Source organism: Lactuca sativa, chromosome 4 (genome assembly GCF_002870075.4).
Source record: "Lactuca sativa cultivar Salinas chromosome 4, Lsat_Salinas_v11, whole genome shotgun sequence".
Taxonomy (NCBI): Eukaryota; Viridiplantae; Streptophyta; class Magnoliopsida; order Asterales; family Asteraceae; genus Lactuca; species Lactuca sativa.
In genome coordinates, this window is record NC_056626.2 from 138,629,812 (window position 1) to 138,640,191 (window position 10,380).

Here is a 10,380-nt window from a genome sequence, read left to right on the forward strand (position 1 = left end):
CCCCCAGCAGTCAACCAAGTCAACTCTAATCCAAGTCAAATTCCTGGTCAAAGTCAACCTTCCAGGTCAACCCTACTCGCCGAGTCCACCTACTGACTCGCCGTGTTCTTATGCTCAAAGTCCTTCTAATCGCGACTTGACTCGCCGAGTCTACTGATTCTCAAATCCTGACCTGATCAACTCACTGAGTCCTGGCTCGACTCGCTGACTCGAGTCTTAACTCGAAGGGTTTGGGACCACGCGACCTGACTCGTCGAGTCCAATAACAGACTCGCCGAGCACAAGGCAATCTCCAACCAACTCGCCGAGTTGTTCATCCAACTCGCCGAGTTCATGCCCATCTTCATCCGACTCGACGAGCTGTTCATCCCACTCCTCGAGTTCCTCCTCATCTTCAAGCTACTCGCCGAGTCCATTCGGTTCCACAACATGCAGAGGACTTTCGAGTCATGCAGGGACTCCAAACCGTAGATCTACTCTTCCCAAGCCTACTCCTCACGTAAAGTTGCAAACTTTACGTGTAGAGAAGGAGATCTACGCAAAATGCACCATAAACTAAGGTTTAAGACCAAGAGGCTCCATAATCCACTCAATGACTGATACTTTACGGGATTCTAAACCAAAACAAGCATGGATCTGAGGTAGCAACCTTAGATCTGGACCTCAAGCTCGAGATTGATCTTAAACATGGCTTAAAAGCCCTAAAACTCATAACCAAGGAAACTCTGGAGGAGAGAAATGACTTAATACCTTCAAATGCTCTGAAATGATCCCCAAACTTCGGATCCAAAGCCACTCCTTCATGCTTCAAAGATTCCCACTTCTTCTTCTTCCTCTAAATCACTCAAAAATGGCCAAAAGCATGAATGATCACAATGGGAGCTTAGGGTGCGGCGTTCTAGGTGTGAGAGACAGTAAAGGAGCACTAGGAAGAAGAATGAGGCGATTAAATAGGCTCCAAGCCCCGGATTTAGGGTTTTCCTCGCACAGACCCTACTCGCCGAGTCGCCTTGGCCGACTCGCCGAGTTGGTCACTTATTCCTCGACTCGGATCCTGCTCGGACTCGTCGAGTTCCTCCTTGGACTCGCCGAGTCCCTCTTAAATTTAGGGTTTCCTTTACTTTCTTGGCTTTCAAAATCTTGGGTGTTACAAAATGAATCAACCATGACTACCGAGCCCACAACCTATATCTGGAATACTCCTGATATGACCTCGATCATGTTGACATTACCTTATTCACCTGGCAGGGACCTAATTAATTTTCCTCTTAATACGAACCGAGCACAACCAAGCCATAAATATACCACGCCCAATTCCTTTCATAGAACTACCTATTACCAATACAGAGCTCTACGAAATCATGGTCCCCCACGGCCCGAGAACAGGACAACGATCGCACCCATGATCCAATTCAAACACTATCACCCAAAAGAACCATGTGCATACTTCGAACCAAACCCTAATGTTATCTTGTCCAGCCCATATACACAATGAATTACTACAATGCACATCCTTAGGGGACCCATAACTTCATCTCAAAAAGGAAAGATTACTAGAGACCAAAGGAACATAAACATACTAAACTCGATGATATGTTGACACATCCATTGCACTTCAACTGTCACAACTTGAAGCGTTCAGAGAACCTTTGCTATAAGAAGAACGATGCGATCAATAATCGAGGACACATTGCCATGAAATCTAATTAACCCAGACCCTCGCGGAGCTGAACGTGCCTAGTTCTGAAACTGATTCCCTGATTGATCTCTGCCCAAGCTTGACTATAATTAGAAATCCATACCAATAACTGACAATTTCCCTCCGCCACTAATTCTCAACCTGAGCAATCCCAGCGGCTCCTTATCTATTCATTGGCACCCTAAAAAGGAACCAACCACCAACCAACATATAACCAGTCTGTTGGCTCAAGCACATAGCAATAAAACCTCAACCACCAACCAACATATAACCAGTGAACAAACAATCTGACAAATCTTACAGATCACTAAGCATGACATCATCCTATATACCAGGATACAGATCTAACAGACCACTACAACATACCAACATGCAATAAACCAGGATAACAATCCAATGGGCCGGCCATGGTGCCTTTTACCCAAAAGTATAGTGAGGAAAACTCATCTCTCGATATGATCCATAGTTAATGAGGTCTCGACTCCGAATCTCAGCTCCAACCAACACCTATCCATCCAAGTGACAAATATCCATCAAAATCCCAAAATACCAATATACCCAAAATACCCTTGAGGTCAAACTTGGTCAAACTCCATAAGTCAACTAAGTCAACCTAGCCGAGTCAACCCAACCGAATCAACCCAACCAAGTCAACTCGAACGAGTCAACCCAGGTTGCGTACATGGGGCGTACTCTGGAGGTATGATGGGCGTACACGAAGTGTCGCAGGTTGACCACTATCAGGGTGGTTGACCTCGTACGTAGGGCGTACTTCGAGTACGCGGGGTTTACCCTCGCAAGCCCAAAATACATTTTAAGAGCTTAATGGCTTAAGCTCCTATGTCTGAACTTCAGATCCACAGCCAAAATTCTCTTAGGAGTCATAAAGTCTCCAACTTTATGACCTAGCATGTCCAATAAGTGATTAATATAGGGTCTTATTCCATTAAGACATTCTGCAAGATGCATGAAGCAAAACCAACCATTTGGAACCCATTTTTATGACTTAAGACCCTTCCTAAGGTATGAAAGGAGAACTCAAAGGTCAACAACATTCCATATTCAAGATCTAACATTTTGGGACCCAAAAAGCTCCATAAAACAACCAAAACTACATCTATGAGAAATGTACAAAGTATATCTCACGATGATACCTACAACGATGCATAGGAGGAACGTAGAGAGTTTGAATTACTCAGCAAATAATAAAAGAATACTTAGTCCACCATTCTATTCCTAGAAATTCACAACAAATGTATTTTCTTTGTTTATAATAAAAAAATATTTGTTATGTTTATAAATGATTTGTTAATAATACTATCCATTAACTCCATGATAATTTTCAGAAAAGTCTCGATATTTTGGCTACTGTGTAATTTTCAAAAATGTCAAAGTATTTTGACAAACTAACGAAAAATACCATGATATCGGCTAAACCTGTGAATCCGACCAAAAATGGTATTTTCAAAGTTTTAGCTGATATTTTGTGTTTTTTTTAAACAAATTTTGTTTGATACTTTTTCATAAATTATACTAAAATATTATAATTTTTCTGGAGATTTCTCTTTTGAAAATTCAAAACCGCACAATTGAATTTTGACTTGTTTCGGTTTATCAGTTTCAATTGATGCAGTTTTTTTGATTATTTTTTCTGTACGTTTTGGTTTTTGGTTACCCTTTAGGCTTGTTTAAATTACTATTTTGATTTTAATTATTATGTAATTTATAATTTTTTAGTTTAAATTAATGAAGTTTAAATTATTTTTTTGTTAATCTTATACATTAAATTTCTTAAATATTTATCAAAATACAATTAAAAAGGTGAAATATAGTAAGAAATTACCATTTATATACTCTTGACTCTGGAGTATTAAAATTAATGAAATAGAAGAAAGAAAACTAGACCAATTTTTTTATTAATAACCCAAAATTAGACATGTGGATGAGAAATTTAGACATGTAGAGGAGAAATGAAAGGGTATCATTCATTTCCTAAAAAAACTCTAGATATTTTTTTTTTTCATTCTGATGCATCTTAATCATTTTATTTCCAATAAAAAAAACTCTAGATATTTTTTTTTTCATTCTGATGCATCTTAATCATTTTATTTCCATCGTTAAAAAAACTCTAGAAGAAGTGATACGTGATTCGCTAGCTCAAATGGACCGTAGGAAATGTTCGAAAACTCAAATATATATATATATATATATATATATATATATATATATATATATATATATATATATATATATATATATATATATATATATATATATATATATATATATATATATATATATATATATATGGGAAAAGTGAATATACCCTTAAGGGTATATAAGCTTAATATATATATATATATATATATATATATATATATATATATATATATATATATATATATATATATATATATATATATATATATATATATATATATATATATATATATATAAGGGATAGAGAATATACATTATAGCCCCACCTAAGCTTAGGTACTAAACCTCTAAAATATGTCGTTTTAACATGCTAAATATACCCGGTTTGGTTTCGCTTGATAAATATATCATTCTCCATAACATTTATTTCTTTTATTATCGTTTTATCATCTCCGTTTTCTTTCCTCAATTATCGTTTATTACTTCATCCAAGTGAACATTACTAAACCCTAAACCTAAACCTAAACCCTAAACACTAAACCTAAACCCTAAACCCTAAACCCTAAACCCTAACCCTAAACCCTAAACCCTAAACCCTAAACCCTAAACATAAACCTAAACCCTAAACCCTAAACTCTAAACTCTAAACCCTAAACCCTATTGTGTCGATCTTGAATTTACATCTTGAAGTATTAATCGTGAATCGATTAACCGTAATCTTTATATAGTAAAACAATGTATTTTCATGAGGTTTACTACCTAAGCTTAGGTGGGGCTGTAATGAATATTCCCTTTTCCCTATATATATATATATATATATATATATATATATATATATATATATATATATATATATATATATATATATATATATATATATATATATACACATAGAAGGGTTCAATTGAGAAAAAAAAAAGTTGAGAATGGAGGAATCATTCTTAGTCATATATTTATATTGCCGCAAAACACTTAAGTGTACCGTCGGAAATGGATAACGGATAAACATGTGTTTTCCAACCAAACATGTTTCATTAAACTATGCTAATCATTACCTTAATATACACAAAACATAATTTTTTATTCTCTATAAATAGACATCCATATTGATATACTTTTAAGATAAAATAAAATAAAAAATTTAAGTTTCAGCTCTCGTTATTCTTAAATGAATAAAAAAGTTTATCAGATTTTTATTACAGTATAATCATTATTCACTTATGAATAAAACGTATGCGTAACTTTTTTTTTATAGTTTAAGTATTGTTCATATATGAATATGACACGCAATAAAGTTTTCTTACTTAAAATATATTTTTTACGTCATCTTTCATCATATATTATATTTATATATGAATAAAACGTGTATTAGTTGACGTCATATTTTATATTCATATATGAATAAAACATTTATCAGATTTTTGTTACAGTTAATTTGTTATTCATATATGAATAAGTAGTATAAATGATACTTAAACTGTAAAAAAAATTAATTATATATTTTTAGTCATAAGTGAATAACGAATGTACTGTAGCAAAAATCTGATGTATTTTTATTCACTTATGAATAACGATAGCTGAAAATATAAAAAAAAATTATTTTATTTTAAAAGTATATCAATATGGATGTCTATTTGTAGAGAATAAAAATTCATGAATTTTGGTATATTTAAAATCATTTTTCGATGTAAATAGTTTTTTAAAAATTAAAAAAACAAAAAAAAAAACTATGTTTTTGTATATATTAAGGTAATGATTAGCATAGTTTAAGGAAACATGTTTTGTTGGAAACACATGTGTATTCCTTATCCATTTCCATTGGTAGAACAAAGGCTTTTACGGCAAAAATAAATGAGTGGCTGAGAACGATTCCCCAATTCTCAACATTTTTTATTTTCTCAATTGAACTTATATATATATATATATATATATATATATATATATATATATATATATATATATATATATATATATATATATATATATATATATATATATATATATATATATATACACACACCTTAATAAACATTTAGCATGTTTTGTTGAATTTTAAGAGGTACAACCCTTAAAACAGCATTTACAACAACTTTATGCATTCCCAAAAATCATATCTTATCCACCGGCCATTGAAAAAGTCAAATTAAATAATACCAGATTACCTAGGTTTTTCGGTCAATGGCAGTCGTTCATCATCCCTCAATCTTCGTTCATCTCTGATTTAATTGAAATTTTGAATTGAACTCTCTTCAACAATCTATTTAAAAACCCTAGCGCTCATTTCAACTTTTATTGCCTCCTCTTCTTTCTCTCTCCTTTCATCCACGTTTTCTCTCCAAACTCTAGGCAAGGGCAAGTGCAACGACAAATCTTACATCCTAGAGCTTCCATCGGTAAATTGATGTCCCTTCCCCGCTTCTGTTCTTGAATCTGTGTGTGTTTCTTTTGTTTCGTTTGAGTTTTGGGTTTGTTACTACTTATAAACCATGGTTGCTGATGTTATTTCCACCTACAGAACTTCCACAAAGACCGACCTATTTTGTGTTTTGGGGTTCTTTGAAGACTATCGTCGACCACTACTACTCCATTTCTAAGGAAGCATAACAACCACCGCCAGTCTCTGCCACTGTCACCATTGATGTCTTCCAGCCATCGGTTCTACGTAAGAGCAAAAATATCAACCTTTATCCTTTCCTACTCTTATTCTCCAGACGCCCCTCTCCAATCTATTAAAGTTATCAACAAAGGCATTTCGAACTTTCAATCACATACTACACTCACAATGGGATTCAAATTTTGAAATTGGATTTCATTCTCTCAAACACATATTCAAATTTGAAATTTTGAAATCTGATTTCATGTAATTCTCTATTTATCTCTAAATCTCTTTAATGTAGTCGCCGACCTTCTAGGGTTTGCTATCCCCTCCTTCAGTTTCTCTGTGATAGAAGATGAAGAGGATCATCACGCTACTCCGCCGCTCACCCACTCGCTCTGTACATGCACACACACCTCGACAATTCACTATTTCTCTTTGTTTTGATTAATGGCAGGTTAAACAGACTTTGGATCACTAGATGACGACCAACGCTTCTTTCCCTCAAAACCCACGCTTATCAATGCTTCTTTCATTTGACTGTGATTCATAATCGCTACAAGAATACCACCATTTACACCCATCAATATTTCTTTTGACTGTGATTAATCTCAGACCTCCACATGCAAATCTGCCAACAACATCTTTGCTTCCTAGCAAAAGATTTCCAAGTGGCCTTTAAACAATGTTTTTGCAGTAATTTTGAATTCCATTTCCGGATTCTTTATAGGTAAGTTTGAATGGTTTTGGGTTTTATGAATTTTAAAACTATTTATTTATGGTTATCACTCTTTTCTTCTCTGTTTAAAAAAAATCCTACATATGCTTATTCGTGGATATGGGGATAGGTAAACTGATTTCATTATGTTTTTGGGGTTTACGGAAAGGCTATGAAGAAATGGAGTAACCAGTCTTCAAATAAGAAAAGCATGTGGTTCTGCATCATATATGTAAGTTTTGTGATCTCTATACATTGTTTTAGTTTGATACTTAGTCATATATATCTACAACAAAGGATTACAACGAAGAAAAAACAATACATGTTGGAGGTGTTCTTCAATTTGTCGCTATGACTATCATTTTCAACACGGATTGGAAGCCAAAGATAATAAATACATATATAGTTGAAATAACTCTTATTATATAGTAAAATTGAATATATCATGCTAAATGGTATTATGTTTATCCCAGATGGTTAGGTTGATCTGCAAGCACAACCTACAACTCATAAAACTGGTCAGAACTAGGAGGTAATGGTTCTTTGGTTATAAATGGTAGGTTGCCCTTTCACGACTTAGTCATCTTTAAGGTTTAATATGCTTGCATTGAAATTAAATTACATATATCTTCTTAAACTATTAGTTATGTTGATATAAGCTGGGAGGGAAAAGATCTCTACAAATTTGTAAGTTTAATTACTGTACAATGCATGAAATGGCATACACCCCTTGATTTCTTATTTTCTTTTGCAAGATCAACATATCCTTTCAAACTCAGGCAAAGCTTGGTTCTGGTCAGACCTGGCCTGAAGGCTTAGTTGTTTTCATTACCAAAGGTTATAGTAACACATGTAAGTTGTGGGTTTTTTCAAGCTTTTGAATGGGAGTTTTATTGAAACAGGGAAAGAATGGATGTTTTCATTACGAAAGATTTTACTAGCCATCCTTGTAATTTCTAACATAATTCAATTACTATGGCAAGAACATTTTTAATTATGGATTGAAATTGATATTTGTTATTTTCTTGTGCACAATGTCTATATATTGGAAGTGAGTGCTTTTACATAAGAGAGGCTCTATGTAGTAGATGTTATAGCCAAGACATAAGAATCATTCAGTTGATTTTATCACACCAATTGTTTTTTGAACTCACTAGGTAAACACGATGGAAAATTTAATAACAATGTCTTTATTTTATTTTATTTCAATTCTTGTTAGTTGTTTATGGATTTAATGGGATCGGTAAGGTCATGTTTATAGGTAAAGCTATATATAAAGATGTTTGAGAACTTGAACTTGGCTTCAAAAATTGTTGAATGTATGATATTTTTACAGTATCTCAACCAGAATAATTTTTTTTGAAATCTTTAAGTTTTCTGGGCTTCAAACTAATTTTTGACCGATAATATATTTCTATTAATGTGGTAGTTATAACATGAACTTGATATAAGTAAAGAGGAATGGGATATGATGCAGGCCTAAAGAGAGAAAGGAAGAGGCTTCCATTTGCTGTAAAGGTATAGTTTTGTTGATTTCATTTTGATGCTTTAGTTTTCGTCCCTTCCAAAAGTTATCTTATGTTGCTTCAAAAATATATGTTTGATTTTCTGGTTTGATTTTGTCTTTTATAGTTCTACTTTTCATTTTTGAAATTTTCATTTTATATCTTGGATCAATGATAGGTATGAAATTACTTATATTCGTTGATGTTCATTTAAGATACTTGACTTCTCTTACATATGGTTTAAACAGAGTATAGTCAGATATTTGGTGATGGATGGTCAAATCCCGGACACACACACACACACACACACATATATATATATATATATATATATATATATATATATATATATATATATAGAGAGAGAGAGAGAGAGAGAGAGAAACAGGATCGGATGATGACTCATTTAAAGTGATGACTTGTGAGGACACTTTAAAAAATTGAAAAAAAAATCTAAAAAAAAAAATACAAATCACAAAATCGAGCATAGATCTATGTCCGGGAGAAAAAAAAATTAGATCATTAAAATTAAATCATAGATCATAGTGATGATTTGTATGCTCGATTTTATGACTTGCATTTTTTTTAGATTTTTTTTTCATTTTTTTAAAGTGTACTCACGAGTCTTCGCTTTAAAATGAGTCCTCTCAGGAACCAGACTCTCTCTCTCTCTCTCTCTCTTTATATATATATATATATATATATATATATATATATATATATATATATATATATCGCGTGTTGCGCTAATATAATTTTTTAATTAAAATAATAAAATTTTACAAATTCTTATTTAGTATTTATACATGCAAAAACCAATGTTAGTAGCAAAATAATACATATAGTTAACATATTAGTTTTATTAACTGTAAGTTTATATCATTGGTTATTTTTACTATTAATTGAATGTAGTGGAAAATAAAAAAAAAAGCATGACTAATTACATTAAATTTGGATTCAAACTACATTTAAAATAGAAACCTTTTAAGTTGTAGTAGGAGTTTCAAACACTTGAGTTGTAAACAATAATGTAATATAAATATTAACAATTATATGTTATAATACCAATTATTGGAATTTTTCATTTATTTTAATGATTTTTACACTAAATTGTAACTAATTTTATAATTATTTTAAGTATACGATAAGATAGATATAATATGTTGTGTTTGAATTGAATTAAATAAAGTTTTTAAATTTAATAATAATTATAGGTAATTTTAAAGGATTTCAAAATAATTATTTAAATATTTTTATTTCATTTATTATTATTATTAGTATTATTATTTAAAATAACAACAATTTTTTAATATAATATAATCTATTTTGTAGTTTTACTTTATTTTAAACTATTATCTTCTTTACTTAATTAAAAACTATTTGTTTTAAAAAAAATCATTATCATATTTAAAGAAGTTATCGTACCTCAGTATTGTACTTTTACTTTTGTCCTTAAAGCTATGAAATATTGGAAGAGAATGAAGGTCCAAGTAAAATAGTGATTTGAAATTCGTATAGTAATTGTTAAGTATTAAGACCAATCTTTAAAAAAAATGCATGTTAAGAGTGGGTTAGGGAGTGAGGAGTGTTACACGCAAAATATATTTTTATTACTTATATTTTCTTATAAAAGTATTTTCTTTATTTTTACTTTAACTTTATGGTGAAGAACGAATAAGAAAAAAGAAATTGACTAATGTAA

At 31.7% G+C, this 10,380-nt stretch overlaps 1 long non-coding RNA gene across 4 annotated transcripts; it reads left to right on the forward strand.

Annotated features, from left to right (window-relative positions):
- The first annotated feature begins 6,038 nt into the window (after positions 1-6,038).
- On the forward strand, positions 6,039-8,170 carry LOC111895354 (uncharacterized). Of its 4 annotated transcripts, XR_006190689.1 has the most exons (6): positions 6,039-6,252; positions 6,375-6,521; positions 6,913-7,185; positions 7,304-7,405; positions 7,647-7,860; positions 7,929-8,170. It is a non-coding gene; the product is annotated as an uncharacterized LOC111895354 (long non-coding RNA). The 4 variants fall into 4 exon arrangements; XR_006190690.1 differs by having other exon boundaries at positions 6,757-7,185; positions 7,647-8,170; XR_006190688.1 differs by having other exon boundaries at positions 7,647-8,170.
- Positions 8,171-10,380: the final 2,210 nt, after the last annotated feature.